The following is a 16,128-nucleotide window of genomic DNA, read 5'->3' as shown; positions in this document are numbered from 1 at the left end:
GTTATTGTGTCTGGTTGTGTCGGTCCGAGTAAATTTCAAACAGCATTTTTTTAAATATCGCTTACCCCACCTTTAAATGCTTTAAAATGGACAACCCTCTCTGATATGTTGACTGCAGTACCCATTTCAACTGCCAGCTGTCAATCTTACATACTGCACCTTTAAGGATGATCTTTTTGAAGTTATGTGCAGTCAGGATGTTTGTCCAGGAAATTGTTATGTGAACAGTGTGCCATGTGCCAATGAGGGTAATAAAAAAAGAGTTCAAATGTTTTCTTTAAGATTGTTCTTTAGACTCTAAACCTTTACTGTAAATATAACACTGAGACATGTGTAGAGATTAGATACATTTTATTAAGATGACTGAGATACTGTCAACACATCAATCCACAGTAATATAGAAGTATGTGTTTTCATACAGCATCTGTGGCATACACGCATTATATAGACCTTCATCATCATCATCATCATCATCATCGTCATTCTCTAAAACACAAAGCAACACCAAATATTGTCAACACCGCAAGACACTTTACATATAGCAATAATTCCAGGGTTGTTTTTTTTTTTGAACAAAGACACTTCTACTAAGAAAACATAAAACAGTCTAAGCTCCCACAACAACGTTAAATCTGTTATAAAATACTTGCATCATTGAATTTTATGCAGTTTATTTTTTGACAAAAATTGTATTTATATTTAAGTATGATTAATTGTTTATATAGTTCTACTCTGTAATTATCTAAGAGCCTTTGACAATGGTATCTTTACTGCTCTTGAAACAACAATTTTGTTAACATGCGACTTACATAATACATCAAAGACTAAACTCCATAAATGAATAAGCAGAAATATGAATTGACATTACAACAAATTAGTAATTAAAGCTGCAGTGCTGAACTTTTTTGCAGAGTTGCCTCTACATCACCATCTCTGTTTGATATAAAATGTAAATTTGCAAAAAAAGTTACTTGCAGAGTTATTAATATATATATATATATATATATATATATATATATATATATATATATATATATATATATATATATATATATATATATATATATATATATATATTTTTTTTTTTTTTTACATGGGCAGTGCCAGTGGTGGAAAGAGTACTAAAGAAAAATTAAAAGTAAATAAGTAGTTTGCTGAAAAACTCCTCAAGTTACCACACTAAATTACTTTAGTATTATTTTTCCATTTTTACCCAAAATGAGGCAATGTTGGCAGGATGGAGCGCTAAACACTCATGTAATTACATTCATACAGGAAGCCAGAGGGCGCTCTCATTCAGAAAGTCCACAAGTGAGACTCACAGAAGTATTAAACGGACATCAGATATGGCTACAGCTGAATAACATGCAGATAGAGACTTTCTGACGAAGCGGCTCCTCCCGCAGTTTCTCCTGAAGCCGATACTGAAGTGACTTAAACTGCAGTTCATGGACTGGCCACTAGAGACAGGGTGACGTCACGGACACTACGCCCATATTTTTTTTACAGTCTATGGTTCTGATTGATGAAATAAAGACAGCAGACTCTCTGCAGTTTGAGGTTTCTCATTTTTGACAGCAGGTCCTCCAGATGTTAATGACGATTGCCATTGAGAACTTTACTGATTAAAAGCATACCATTCTCATCTCCGTGCGTGCCAGAACTCTGTGTGACGCTCCCAGCGCTAGCCTAGCTTAGCACAAATACTGGAGGTAAATGGCTCCAGCTAGTCGAGCTTAGCACAAAGACTGGAGGTAAACGGCTCCAGCTAGCCGAGCTTAGCACAAAGACTGGAGGTAAACGGCTCCAGCTAGCCGAGCTTAGCACAAAGACTGAAGGTACACGGCTCCAGCTAACCAACTGCTCAATAAGTGACAAAATATGAGATTATAGTTCCTGCCATATCAGTCTGGAAAATCACAAATTTTCATTTTACGTCAGGCTTAGTACACAATGTAACTATACACATCACAACATGTATATAGGAAAATGTTGGCGTTATTTTGTCACTTATTGAGCAGTAGGCTAGCTGGAGCCATTTACCTCCAGTCTTTGTGCTAAGCTAGGCTAGCGGTGGTGCGTCAGACAGAGTTATGGCACGGAGATGAGAATGGGATGTATGGACTTATCTAACTCTGGGGGATACAGTGAATAAGCTAAAGTCCCAAAAAGTCGGCGTGTTCCTTTAACCAAAAAAGGTTACATACGGCAGCTTTAATATGAATTGTTATTATTTGACAAGAAGCTGTAAAGCCTCAGCAGATTCACTGTATTGCAGTAAAAGCTCCAGCAGCTCCAGCTAGTCCTGCTAACACTGTAACAGGAAACACATCTCCTCCTAGAAAGTGACCAATCACAGCTCCAGCTGATAAACCACACACAACACCCACTGTCTTCAGCAGTAACTGTCTACCAGTGCTGGGACGCTCAAGAGAAGATGAACAGACAAACTGACTCTTCCACATCAATCTCCAGAGAATCCCAGTTAAAACTCCTAAAGCTGATGCTAATCCTCCTGTAAAGAAACCCCTCATGAACATCCATCCATGAGAAGAGTCTTTACTCCACATCAACACACCTCCTGTCACTACAGCAAAAAACACAACCACACAGAGATATCTCAGCTTTATCAGTTTAAAGAACAGATGTTTCTCTCTCTTCCCAGCTCCATATTCTCCCCTCTCTCTCCTCTTTCTCCATTATCTCCTGTTCATATTCTCTCCTCACACGTGCCTCAGTCTCTTCTCTGACTCTGTCTAATCTCCTCTGATGTTCTCTCTCTTTCCTCTGCTCCTCTGCTTTAATCTCCTCCTCTCTTCTCCTCTCGTTCTCCTTCATCATGTCTAGTGTGTAGCAGGAGTTTGTGTTCTCAGACACGAGTCTGTCGATCTTCTCCATGAGTTCATTCACCTGCTGTCTGTTTGCTGGAGCTTTAATGTTAAACTCATGATATCTCCGACCACATCGATTAATAAAATCAGATAACTGAGAGTTTCTGCTGATCATTTCTCCTAGTGTTCTCATGTGTCTCTGACCTGCATGAGTGAAGAGCACTAGAGTAAATCTGAGAGCTTCTGCTCCAAACTTCAGCTCAAACCAGTGAATGAAGTCCATCTCCTGCTCAGTGAAAGTGCTCAAAGACAGAATAAGCAGGATCACATGAGCTCCTGCTGAACATAATTCAAGAGCGTTCTTCAGCTCTGAGTCTGAATCAAAGTCAGTGTGAGTGGAGAAGATGAAGTCTGGAGTATCGATCACTGTCACGCTCCTGCTATTAACAGCACCAGTGTGTGTCTGACAGACTCTGGTCACTGAAGAAGAGCTCATTTCTGACACAAACACAGTTTCATTGAAGATGGTGTTTCCTGTGGCGCTTTTCCCAGATCCGGTTTTACCGATAACCAGCAGCCGAAGACCTCCATCATTCTCTCTCTCTCTCATCACTCCTGTGTTCTGAAACATGTAAAATAACAAAAATTTAATTGTACATGTGTTATTTATTTTATATTAAAGAAAAAGAGAGACACTCACCTGCTGCATCATCTGAGGGTAATTTATCCCTTTGCTCAAAGACATTTCCACCGATGAAACCAGGACAATTTATCCACAAAACAGTCTAAAATGAATAAGTTGTGCATGTAAAACACTTAAATATATGATTTAATCATTACTTTTTACAGTACTATGGTAACATAAAACTAGAAAAGAAAAAGAAAAAATACAGAAAAAGATCAAAGGCGAATTAAAGGAGTCCTATTATGCCCTTTTAAGAAATCTTGATTTTTTTTTTGGCGTACTAGAGTGTTTTAAAGGTCCCATTCCGCATGATCCCATTGTTCAAACTTTAGTTAGTGTGTAACGTTGCTGTTAGAGCATAAATAATACCTGTAAAATTATAAAGCTCAAAGTTCAATGCCAAGCGAGATATTTTATTTAACAGAAGTTCCCTTTCAAAGCCTACAACGAACGGCTGGCTTGGACTACATCCTGGTACTTCCTTCATAAATGACGTCAGTAGAACAGTAGAACAGACTAACCTCCGCCCACAAAGAAACGCGAAAAAGGGGGCGTGGTCTTGTTGCTGTCCCACGTGGAGAAGAGGAAGTGTCGCGTGGAGAAAAGGAAGTGTTGCGTTGAGTGTGTTTATCGCCATGTCGTCGAGACGCTGTTATTTTCATCCAGGAGTCAAATCACCTTTGTTTGGCTTTCCCAGGGACGCTGTAGAGATTATTGAACGCATACATCTCTCCGTTAAGAGGCGTGACCTTTCCAACGTGCGCTAAGCTGCTGTCGAATCACAACACAGGAACCGCTGGCATGTGCGCTAAACTGCGGTCGAATCACAACACGGGAACCGCTGGCACAATCAGAACTCGTTACGTATTTCTGAAGGAGGGACTTCATAGAACAGGAACTCACCAGCCGTTTTTAGGACAGTGGAAACAGCGGTACACAGATAAGTACATTGTGTGAAAAATACTGTGTTTTTTTACACGCGAAACATGAACACGTTATATTGCACACTGTAAACACAATCAAAGCTTCAAAAAAACACGAAGAACGGGACCTTTAAGTCTTGATTGTTCAAAACAACGCATTCTTTTTCACAAAATTTACATCATTAAAGGTCCTCTCTTCCCAGTCTGGCTCGAACACGCTGATTTCAATGAAGCCTCTCCTTCTGAAATATGACATGTGCTGTGATTGGTTAGCTGGCCCAGAGTGTTGTGATTGGCACCGCTTAGCACATGTTCAGGAAATGTCCCACCCCTCCATAACTGTGAGTTCTTCTCTTGTGTAAATGTAACCCCTCCTGTTCGAACCACCCCGCTCCAAGCGGGACTCGAACCCGGGTCTGCCAGCATGAGAGTCAGACGCTCTAACGAGGAGGCTAAAGGCTGCAACCCCTAGCGTCAGTCACTAGAGCATCTCTTGAGATCAGAGGAGTGAGGTTTCCTCGCACAGCGACTACTAGCTGGCCTCCGTTACATCAATATTAATAATAATGGTGTTAATTTAGATCCAATTCAAACACTGACAATATTAACAACAAGAGGATCGTCCAGAACAGATTTCATGCACAGACTTTGCAAGCACGGATGGCATTTCAGAGTGGGATGTTTTTTGTAATTTCCTTATACATTATAGAGACAGTCGCTGCATCCCAATTCGCATACTATCCTAAATAGTCCTAAATAGTATTCAAAATTAGAATTAGTATGTCCCAAATCGTAGTATGTTGAAAAGAGTATTCCAAAGATACCCGGATGGTATTCCGGTCAGAATTTGAAGTGCGGATCGAAGCGCACTCTAACAGCTGATATTGCCCACAAACCATTGAGAGATGGACGAGGATTCGATTAGAACTACAAATGTGGATAAAAAGTGTTAAAAAAACTACAAACATGGCGGTTATGCGATTCCGACGGTTAAGTTGAGAGGGTTAGATAAAAGGGTTTGAGTGATCAATTATCAGTATTTAACCTGACGAAAAGATATTTATTCAATGTTATCCTCATTATATTTCACCTGTAGCAGCATTGAAAACGTTTATAATGATACGTTTAGCCATTAACTTTTAAATGCATCATTATATTTAAACTGCAAACACATGAGGAGAGTCTCTGCATTAAAGACACACACATGGCAGCAGGGGCGGATTTAGTGATTTGGGGGCCTCAAGTAAAATACAGGAATGGGGCCCTATACAATTGCACATTTTCAACCTTGAGGTTCCTTTCACTGTTGTGATGATTGCTGCTGCACGACCTTGTCCCATAGTTGTGTCCAAATTCTTTGTACATGTTATAAATAATTGCTTTCGTCATGTGGTAGATCTCTTGTTCACGTGTAAACGGGTTATAACAGTATTAGAGTAGGTTGGACACTAGGTGGTCATTTGTGGTAATTTTCACTGCACAATTGTTTACACAACACAAGGCTGTCTAATTCTAAACTTTAAAATATTTTTCTCCACAAATTGAAATTAAACTGAAAGAAATTATTATACGCATAAGAATTATTTAACCTCTTAACCCGCACCGGATCGCGGGCCGGGGGGTTGACGGAAGTGGGCGTGTGTGTACTTTTATTTACTTTTGTTTTATACAAAATATTCAATCAACTATCACAAACTATGCATCATTTGAAAGCTAAAACACTCAAGATTCATGTTCTGAACTTTTTTTTGCAATAAATAAACCAGAGAGGAAAGGGTTAAATGAAACGCTAAAGGACCGGCCATGTAAACATTAGCATAATATTAGCGGTACTCATCTTTCATCTCCTGTCGTTCGGATCAAATCGGACGAATCCAATAAACACCCGCATACATCTCTGTGTAAGAGTCCACTCTTCAAAATGCATCCCACTTTTTAATCCAAAACAACGAAAAAATAGGGAAAAAACAAAAAATCCTTCGTTGTTTGCAAGGGAGTTTTGAGTTAGCGTAATCAATCATGTCCATTTTCAATGAAATATCGATTCTAATCCTTTTCTGGCAAACTCCCCCTGCTAGAATAGTCTCTCCCACGTATTAAAACCCTCCCTCGTCTCTCTCCTTCAATCAGAGACTCTTCTGGGATGCATCATATAGAGGAAGTGCCTTACAGGCTTGGTGAGCTGTCAATCATTGCGCCCATGGTTTTCGTTGGATAAAGGCACTCGGTGCCCAGCCAATGCCTTTCCAACAAAGGTTTGATTGATGGACTTAGTAACCAATCAAAAGGCATTATCTTGTGCAGTTTACGTAAGTAGGCTTTGGTGAATACTGTTTGTGCGCAGTCTGCGCGTTCTCAATGGCGCAACTGCAGTGGAGCGCGCAGACTCTTCCTGACGCTTCCCATCAGCTAAATTAGTTTTTTACACTTTGTAATCTCTGTAAATAGTTGCTTTAGTTTTTCAGTAACTGTTTATCCATTATAATTAGCAGTTTATTGCAGATATATTTTAATGAAAAACTACTCTTTACAATAGCAAATGTTCTGAAATAAATGGCCTTTTTGAAATTCGTCTAGACTTTTCTTGACATAAAAGCTCACAGAAGCTACATTACTGAGAGAATCATCCTCATATTTGAATCATGACACGACTAGACATTCAGTTTTACATTTAAGTTATTTTCAGGCTCTTAACATTAAATTATAATATTTTTTTCCCTAAGTAAAAAAAAAAAAAACGTGAGTCACTTACATGTATATTTACATGTATATTACTCTGTTCCCATATTACTTTGAGTTATTATGACTGTTGGGTAGCAACATTTCAAAATAAGACCAGATTTATGAATATAGACCATAGGGTTTAAGAGCTGCAGACATTTTCATTTGGGTATGTCGTTTTCAAAGAATTCTCAAAAAATGGGGCGCAGGTTAAGAGGTTAAACCAAAAGTGTGTGTGCCTGCGTGGAAAGTAATTGCGCATGTGTCACCTACTTGGGTCCTTGAGTGAGCGCCATTTAAAGCGATAAATATATTATACGTAACTTCAGTTGCAAGTTCTCCCACTTGGAAATCATGGAGGGGTCTGAAATTGTCATCGTAGGTGCATGTCCACTGTGAGAGACATAATCTAAAAAAAAAATCAATACAATCAGTACTTCAGTAGGTCTCTCTTCTCCAGTGGGTTGGGCTAATCCAAAAGAAGTGAAAACAAGGGGGGTGTTCTGAAGACAGACTGTTACCTGTGAAACAGGGGTGCTCTGAAAACAGCCCCATTAGCAATTAGTGCTTTCCACCTAATGAAATGAACACGGCAAAACTGATGAAATTAACACGGCAAAAAAAAATCAACCAATCAGAATTTTGGTCGAGCCAGAACGTATCGACATAATCGACTGGGAGATTACAGCCCTACATGGCAGATCAACGTGCGACTATATTATATTATATTTATATTTATGCATTTTGGCAGACGCTTTTATCCCCCTGGAGCAACATAGAGTAAAGTGTCTTGCTCAAGGACACACTGGTGGGGACCGCTGGGATCAAACCAGCAAATTTCTGCATATCAGTTCAGTGGTTTAACCCACTGGACCACCATCTCACCATCTCACACCATCTCTGGACTACATTTCTCTACGATACGGTAGGAAATTAAACTGAATGTGGAGGATTTTAACTGTGACGATGATTGTCAGGGCAGTTTAAACGGTGATGGGATGCATGTAACTAAGCAACAGAGTCCGTTTTCGATGACGAAGTAGTGTCCCAAAGCTTGCTCTTCTGCTACACACTCAAAAGTATGTACTTTTCCTTCCCAAAAAGAGTAGGGTAGAGTGGGTGAAAGCCCCTCTGGGGTAAAACGCCCCCCACCTGTTTTTCCCCAAATAACCACTATGGGGAGTCAAGATACATTTTCACTGTCGCCATGCACTACGTTTGACATCGGGGACCCCAGCTATGTATTTGAAGAGAAGAGGATTACATGGTAAACGCTATAATTTTCAGATATTAGTAAACAAGTGTTTAAGAGAATATTGATGTATGATAGATGAATAGTGAAGTCTGTAGTTTGAGAGGATATGTTATTTATAAGGAATATAATTATATTTTAAAAATTAACCTTTTTTTTTTTCTAAAGTCATAGCTTGTGGGGTAAAACAGCCCCCTATGCTGAGGGGTAAAATGCCCCCCAGAGGGCATAGTTTCTCTCTATCATAAATTCTATAATAACATATTTCTGTCTATCAAATCCTTTGTTTTACACTTAATGCAGTATAACTAGGTGGTAAAATGAAAATATTTGAACAAAATAAAAAAAATTACCTCAAGTGAGCATTAGGCTAGCACAGTTAGCTCACTGATGGAAGGTGGTTAGGTGACCCAATGATAAAACATAGTGGCTTTTAATGCATTTATTTGAATATATTTCACTACATAAATATAAAAATGTATAACTGTATATGTAAGTGTATATAAATGTATAATATTTATTTATTTATTTATTACAACATATTTGTTTGCATAACTTAGTTATATGTATAAATTTAAATGTTAAAAAAATTGGATATGTTGGACATTCCTCAAATAAATATGAATATATATAGGCCTATACATGTTGATACATTACTAGCCTTTTACTTTGAGAGATTAAAAATTTGTCTGTTCATTTTGCTGTTGATCTATGAAGTAAACTGGTTGGGAAGAAAGGGGGCATTTTACCCCACCGCTGGGGCAAAACGCCCCCTTTATACAAAAATATTTTCAGTCAAAATACTAATTAATTATGAAGGCTGCGCAATTTTCATATTTGGTGAATAACTCCTGCCATAGTCACTCAAAACCGGGATGGCTATTCTAGTCACATTTATGTTTTGTTTCACTGTAATGTCACATTTTCCTTAAAGGTCCCGTTCTTTGTGTTTTTTTTTTAACTTTGATTGTGTTTACAGTAGGGGTGTAACGATTCGTTTTAACAACGATTCGATTCGTATCACGATTTGAGGTTGTCGATACGATTCAAGGACGATATTGGTTCATTTAGAACGATACGATCCGAAACGATTCAGTGACTTGAAATCGATTCAGTAACTTTTTAGCCAAAAATTGTGTGACTGAAATAAATATCTGGATACTGGTCAGTGCAGGTGAAGTTTCCAAGATTCCTGTTGTTTCTTGTAAGGGAATCCGGTATATCAATTAATTATGGATATAAACAAACAAGTAAACAACAATTAATGGAAAATGCATTCACATTTTATTTGAATAAAGTGCAACCAACAGTTTAGGTTGAATTAACAGGAAGTTAACCTTTTCTGCTCTCATTTTCAATATTCAATACATTTTCAATAAAAGCACAGTAAGTGCAACAGTAAGTTAACCTGCTACTTCTGCTTTTGTTTTCCAACATAAAAATATTACAATATTAATATCAAAAATAAAGTGCAACTAACTTCTCTTCAGGTTTAATTAATAGTAGGTTTACCTGCTACTTTTGCTGTTGTTTTTCAACATTAAAATAATACAAATACAATATTATTATCAAAAATAAAGTGCAACCAACATTTCTTCAGGTTGAATAAACTGGCTGAACCTGCTACTACTCTCAGTTTAATAAACAAACAATATTTAACCAAAGATAAAATGTAACCAACTACTCTTCAATGACTCTATATATATATTTTTTTTTTTCAAAAATATCAACTGATCAACATGATCTGGCTGCAGAACACTTCTCTGTGCGTTCACTATGTCGCCAGCAGTACAAAAAACTCGCTCTGCTGGCACACTGGTGTCAGGAATGCACAGGTAACATTTAGCAAGGGTTGAAAGTACAGGTAGCTCTTTCTCCTGGTGGCTTGATCATTTCTCGCTCATTGGATTCTCCTCTGCCATCCGCCGCTATGTTTTGTTTTCTTAGCGCTGCTGCTGGTGCGTGCGTTGCGATGATGTCACATATAGGCAGACTGAATCGAGTAACGTTTAACGCCTTTATCATTAAAAGTGCTAAGAAAAAACATCCATATAAAGTCTGACGTGCTTAAATCCAATGCATTATTTCCTATTATCGATACAATCGATTGATTACCTTTTAAAACGATGTTAGATCGATAAATGTCGTCCGGAAGGCCAACTTGCCGAGCACAGATCGATTTAGTTAGATCATAGGAAAATAAATCGATACATCGATGTAGTAGATGAATCGTTACACCCCTAGTTTACAGTGTGCAATATAACATGTGTTCATGTTTCCCATGTAAAATAACAGTATTTTTCACACAATTTACTTATCTGTACACCGCTGTTTTCACTGTCCTAAAAACAGCTGATGAGTTCCTTGTTCTATGAAGTCCCTCCTTCAGAAACACGTAACGAGTTCTGATTGTGCCAGCGGTTCCCGTGTTGTGATTTGACAGCAGCTTACGCACGTTGCACGGTTCCTGTGTTGTGATTCGACCGCAGCTTAGCGCACGTTGCCCGGTTCCTGTGTTGTGATTCGACCGCAGCTTAGCGCACGTTGCCCGGTTCCTGTGTTGTGATTCGACAGCAGCTTAGCGCACGTTGCCCGGTTCCTGTGTTGTGATTCGACAGCAGCTTAGCGCACGTTGCCCGGTTCCTGTGTTGTGATTCGACAGCAGCTTAGTGCACGTTGCCCGGTTCCTGTGTTGTGATTCGACAGCAGCTTAGCGCACGTTTCCCGGTTCCTGTGTTGTGATTCGACCGCAGCTTAGCGCACGTTGCCCGGTTCCTGTGTTGTGATTCGACCGCAGCTTAGCGCATGTTGCCCGGTTCCTGTGTTGTGATTCGACAGCAGCTTAGCGCACGTGGCCCGGTTCCTGTCTTGTGATTCGACCGCAGCTTAGCGCACGTTGCCCGGTTCCTGTGTTGTGATTCGACCGCAGCTTAGCGCACGTTGCCCGGTTCCTGTGTTGTGATTCGACCGCAGCTTAGCGCAAGTGGCCCGGTTCCCGTGTTGTGATTTGACAGCAGCTTAGCGCACGTTGCCCGGTTCCTGTGTTGTGATTCGACCGCAGCTTAGCGCACGTTGCCCGGTTCCTGTGTTGTGATTCGACAGCAGCTTAGCGCACGTGGCCCGGTTCCTGTGTTGTGATTCGACCGCAGCTTAGCGCAAGTGGCCCGGTTCCCGTGTTGTGATTTGACAGCAGCTTAGCGCACGTTGCCTGGTTCCCGTGTTGTGATTTGACCGCAGCTTAGCGCAAGTGGCCCGGTTCCCGTGTTGTGATTTGACAGCAGCTTAGCGCACGTTGCCCGGTTCCTGTGTTGTGATTCGACCGCAGCTTAGCGCACGTTGCCCGGTTCACGTGTTGTGATTCGACCGCAGCTTAGCGCACGTTGCCCGGTTCCCGTGTTGTGATTCGACAGCAGCTTAGCGCACGTGGCCCGGTTCCTGTGTTGTGATTCGACTGCAGCGTAGCGCACGTTGCCCGGTTCCTGTGTTGTGATTCGACAGCAGCTTAGCGCACGTTGCCCGGTTCCTGTGTTGTGATTCGACAGCAGCTTAGCGCACGTGGCCCGGTTCCTGTGTTGTGATTCGACAGCAGCTTAGCGCACGTTGCCCGGTTCCTGTGTTGTGATTCGACAGCAGCTTAGCGCACGTTGCCCGGTTCCTGTGTCGTGATTCGACCGCAGCTTAGCGCACGTTGCCCGGTTCCTGTGTTGTGATTCGACAGCAGCTTAGCGCACGTTGCCCGGTTCCTGTGTTGTGATTCGACTGCAGCGTAGCGCACGTTGCATGGTTCCCGTGTTGTGATTTGACCGCAGCTTAGCGCAAGTGGCCCGGTTCCCGTGTTGTGATTTGACAGCAGCTTAGCGCACGTTGCCCGGTTCCTGTGTTGTGATTCGACCGCAGCTTAGCGCACGTTGCCCGGTTCACGTGTTGTGATTCGACCGCAGCTTAGCGCACGTTGCCCGGTTCCCGTGTTGTGATTCGACAGCAGCTTAGCGCACGTGGCCCGGTTCCTGTGTTGTGATTCGACTGCAGCGTAGCGCACGTTGCCCGGTTCCTGTGTTGTGATTCGACCGCAGCTTAGCGCACGTTGCCCGGTTCCTGTGTTGTGATTCGACAGCAGCTTAGCGCACGTTGCCCGGTTCCCGTGTTGTGATTTGACCGCAGCTTAGCGCAAGTGGCCCGGTTCCCGTGTTGTGATTCGACAGCAGCTTAGCGCATGTGGCCCGGTTCCCGTGTTGTGATTCGACTGCAGAGTAGCGCACGTTGCCCGGTTCCTGTGTTGTGATTCGACAGCAGCTTAGCGCACGTGGCCCGTTTCCTGTGTTGTGATTTGACCGCAGCTTAGCGCACGTTGCCCGGTTCCCGTGTTGTGATTTGACCGCAGCTTAGCGCAAGTGGCCCGGTTCCTGTGTTGTGATTCGACTGCAGCGTAGCGCACGTTGCCCGGTTCCTGTGTTGTGATTCGACAGCAGCTTAGCGCACGTTGCCCGGTTCCCGTGTTATGATTCGACAGCAGCTTAGCGCACGTTGCCCGGTTCCCGTGTTGTGATTCGACCGCAGCTTAGCGCACGTTGCCCGGTTCCCGTGTTGTGATTCGACAGCAGCTTAGCGCACGTGGCCCGGTTCCCGTGTTGTGATTCGACAGCAGCTTAGGGCACGTGGCCCGGTTCCCGTGTTGTGATTCGACAGCAGCTTAGGGCACGTGGCCCGGTTCCAGTGTTGTGATTCGACCGCAGCTTAGCGCACGTTGCCCGGTTCCCGTGTTGTGATTCGACAGCAGCTTAGCGCACGTTGCCCGGTTCCTGTGTTGTGATTCGACAGCAGCTTAGCGCACGTGGCCCGGTTCCTGTGTTGTGATTCGACAGCAGCTTAGCGCACGTTGCCCGGATCATGTGTTGTGATTCGACCACAGCTTAGCGCACGTGGCCCGGTTCCCGTGTTGTGATTCGACCGCAGCTTAGCGCACGTGGCCCGGTTCCCGTGTTGTGATTCGACCGCAGCTTAGCGCACGTTGCCCGGTTCCCGTGTTGTGATTCGACAGCAGCTTAGCGCACGTTGCCCGGTTCCTGTGTTGTGATTCGACAGCAGCTTAGCGCACGTGGCCCGGTTCCTGTCTTGTGATTCGACCGCAGCTTAGCGCACGTTGCCCGGTTCCCGTGTTGTGATTCGACAGCAGCTTAGCGCACGTGGCCCGGTTCCTGTGTTGTGATTCGACAGCAGCTTAGCGCACGTGGCCCGGTTCCTGTCTGGTGATTTGACCGCAGCTTAGCGCACATGGCCCGGTTCCTGTGTTGTGATTTGACCGCAGCTTAGCGCACATGGCCCGGTTCCTGTGTTGTGATTTGACCGCAGCTTAGCGCACGTTGCCCGGTTCCCGTGTTGTGATTCGACCGCAGCTTAGCGCACGTTGCCCGGTTCCCGTGTTGTGATTCGACAGCAGCTTAGCGCACGTTGCCCGGTTCCTGTGTTGTGATTCGACAGCAGCTTAGCGCACGTTGCCCGGTTCCTGTGTTGTGATTCGACCGCAGCTTAGCGCACGTTGCCCGGTTCCTGTGTTGTGATTCGACCGCAGCTTAGCGCACGTTGCCCGGTTCCTGTGTTGTGATTCGACCGCAGCTTAGCGCACGTTGCCCGGTTCCTGTGTTGTGATTCGACAACAGCTTAGCGCACGTGGCCCGGTTCCTGTGTTGTGATTCGACAGCAGCTTAGTGCACGTTGCCCGGTTCCCGTGTTGTGATTCGACAGCAGCTTAGCGCACGTTGCCCGGTTCCTGTGTTGTGATTCGACAGCAGCTTAGCGCACGTGGCCCGGTTCCTTTGTTGTGATTCGACAGCAGCTTAGCGCACGTTGCCCGGATCATGTGTTGTGATTCGACCGCAGCTTAGCGCACGTTGCCCGGTTCCGGTGTTGTGATTCGACCGCAGCTTAGCGCACGTTGCCCGGTTCCTGTGTTGTGATTCGACCGCAGCTTAGCGTACGTGGCCCGGTTCCTGTGTTGTGATTCGACCGCAGCGTAGCGCACGTTGCCTGGTTCCCGTGTTGTGATTTGACCGCAGCTTAGCGCAAGTGGCCCGGTTCCCGTGTTGTGATTTGACAGCAGCTTAGCGCACGTTGCCCGGTTCCTGTGTTGTGATTCGACAGCAGCTTAGCGCACGTTGCCCGGTTCCTGTGTTGTGATTCGACCGCAGCTTAGCGCACGTTGCCCGGTTCCTGTGTTGTGATTCGACCGCAGCTTAGCGCACGTTGCCCGGTTCCTGTGTTGTGATTCGACCGCAGCTTAGCGCACGTTGCCCGGTTCCTGTGTTGTGATTCGACCACAGCTTAGCGTACGTGGCCCGGTTCCTGTGTTGTGATTCGACCGCAGCTTAGCGCGCTTAACTTGCACGGAAAGGTCACACCTCTTAACGGGAGATGTATGCGCTCAATGATCTCTACAGCGTCCCTGGGAAAGCCAAACAAAGGTGATTTGACTCCGGGATGAAAATAACAGCGTCTCGACGACATGGCGACAAACACACTCAAACGCAACACTTCCTCTTCTCCACGTGGGAGAGCAACAAGACCACGCCCCCTTTTTGGCGTATTCTTGTGGGCGAAGGTTAGTCTGTTCTACTGACGTAGTTAAAGAAGGAAGTAGAGGGATGTAGTCCAAGCCAGCCGTTCGCTGTAGGCTTTGAAAGGGAACTTCTGTTAAATAAAATATCTCGCTTGGCATTGAACTTTGAGCGTTATAATTTTACAGGTATTATTTATGCTCTAACAGCAACATTACACACTAACTAAAGTTTGAACAGTGGGATCACGAAGAACGGGACCTTTAAGGGGGGCGTTTTCCCCACTCTACCCTACATACTTTTAGGTGAATTGGGACGCAGCATGTGTTATCCACCATTTAATCGGCGTATTTGTCAGAAAACTATGGTGATACAAAACAGTAATCGATCACAAAACGGTAAACCATCTTAACCCCTTAACTGCCACTGCACTCTTTTTTGATCGCCTTTTTTCCGTATCATATATTTTAAACTGTTTTTTTTTAATGCTCAAAAACACTTTGCACACATTAACACACACACATTGCACAAGCTAACTAAAGCTGAAAAAGTGGAAAAGCATAATAGGACCCTCTAACCATAAATTGGTTGCATAACATCTGGAGGATTCACGTGGCTCATTTATATGCACATAAGGAATAAGTGACTATTTTTCAACTTAACATTAACAGATTAATCTTCCGTGTACTCCGACGGCAGCCATTTCACAACATTATGCCTATTAATCACTCGTATATGATCCGATAAACAATCGATTGATAGTCTTTTATCATTTTAACAACGTGAACAACAGAAATAATACCTTTTTTAACCGTTTACTTAGTTTTAGGCTCTCTTTGACCTCCAAATGGAGCCTACGTCGTGTTTGTTTACGTTATTGCAACTGTATAACTTTATGCTATGTTATAATTAATGTGAAAAGAACGGTTATATAAATGATTTAATTATTTCACTTACCGTGAAGCACACAAGGAAGTCGAGGCAAAATGCGTTCCCAGAAAAGAGCTTTACTTTCACTTGTAACGGCGTCCATGGAGTCACGTGACCGCTGTTTGTTTCAAGGACAGAAGAGGGAGCTGAGCTACCAGTGAAATACACCAGACAAGCTTATAAATATTCATTTTAAATCTCATCATGATATAAATAGGGCCTCGTCTTTAAAATA

At 43.2% G+C, this 16,128-nt stretch overlaps 1 pseudogene across 1 annotated transcript; it reads right to left on the bottom strand.

Annotated features, from left to right (window-relative positions):
* Positions 1-1,093: 1,093 nt before the first annotated feature.
* Positions 1,094-16,009, bottom strand: LOC307125594 (GTPase IMAP family member 4-like; annotated as a pseudogene). Its single transcript, XR_013818699.1, has 3 exons — positions 15,921-16,009; positions 3,532-3,616; positions 1,094-3,453 (listed from the first exon to the last, which is right to left on the bottom strand). The product of XR_013818699.1 is annotated as a GTPase IMAP family member 4-like (transcript).
* Positions 16,010-16,128: the final 119 nt, after the last annotated feature.

Source organism: Gobio gobio, assembly GCF_949357685.1.
Source record: "Gobio gobio genome assembly, chromosome: 1".
Taxonomy (NCBI): Eukaryota; Metazoa; Chordata; class Actinopteri; order Cypriniformes; family Gobionidae; genus Gobio; species Gobio gobio.
The sequence above is the reverse complement of the archived record's forward strand: the minus strand, read 5'-3'. Positions and strand labels throughout refer to the sequence as shown.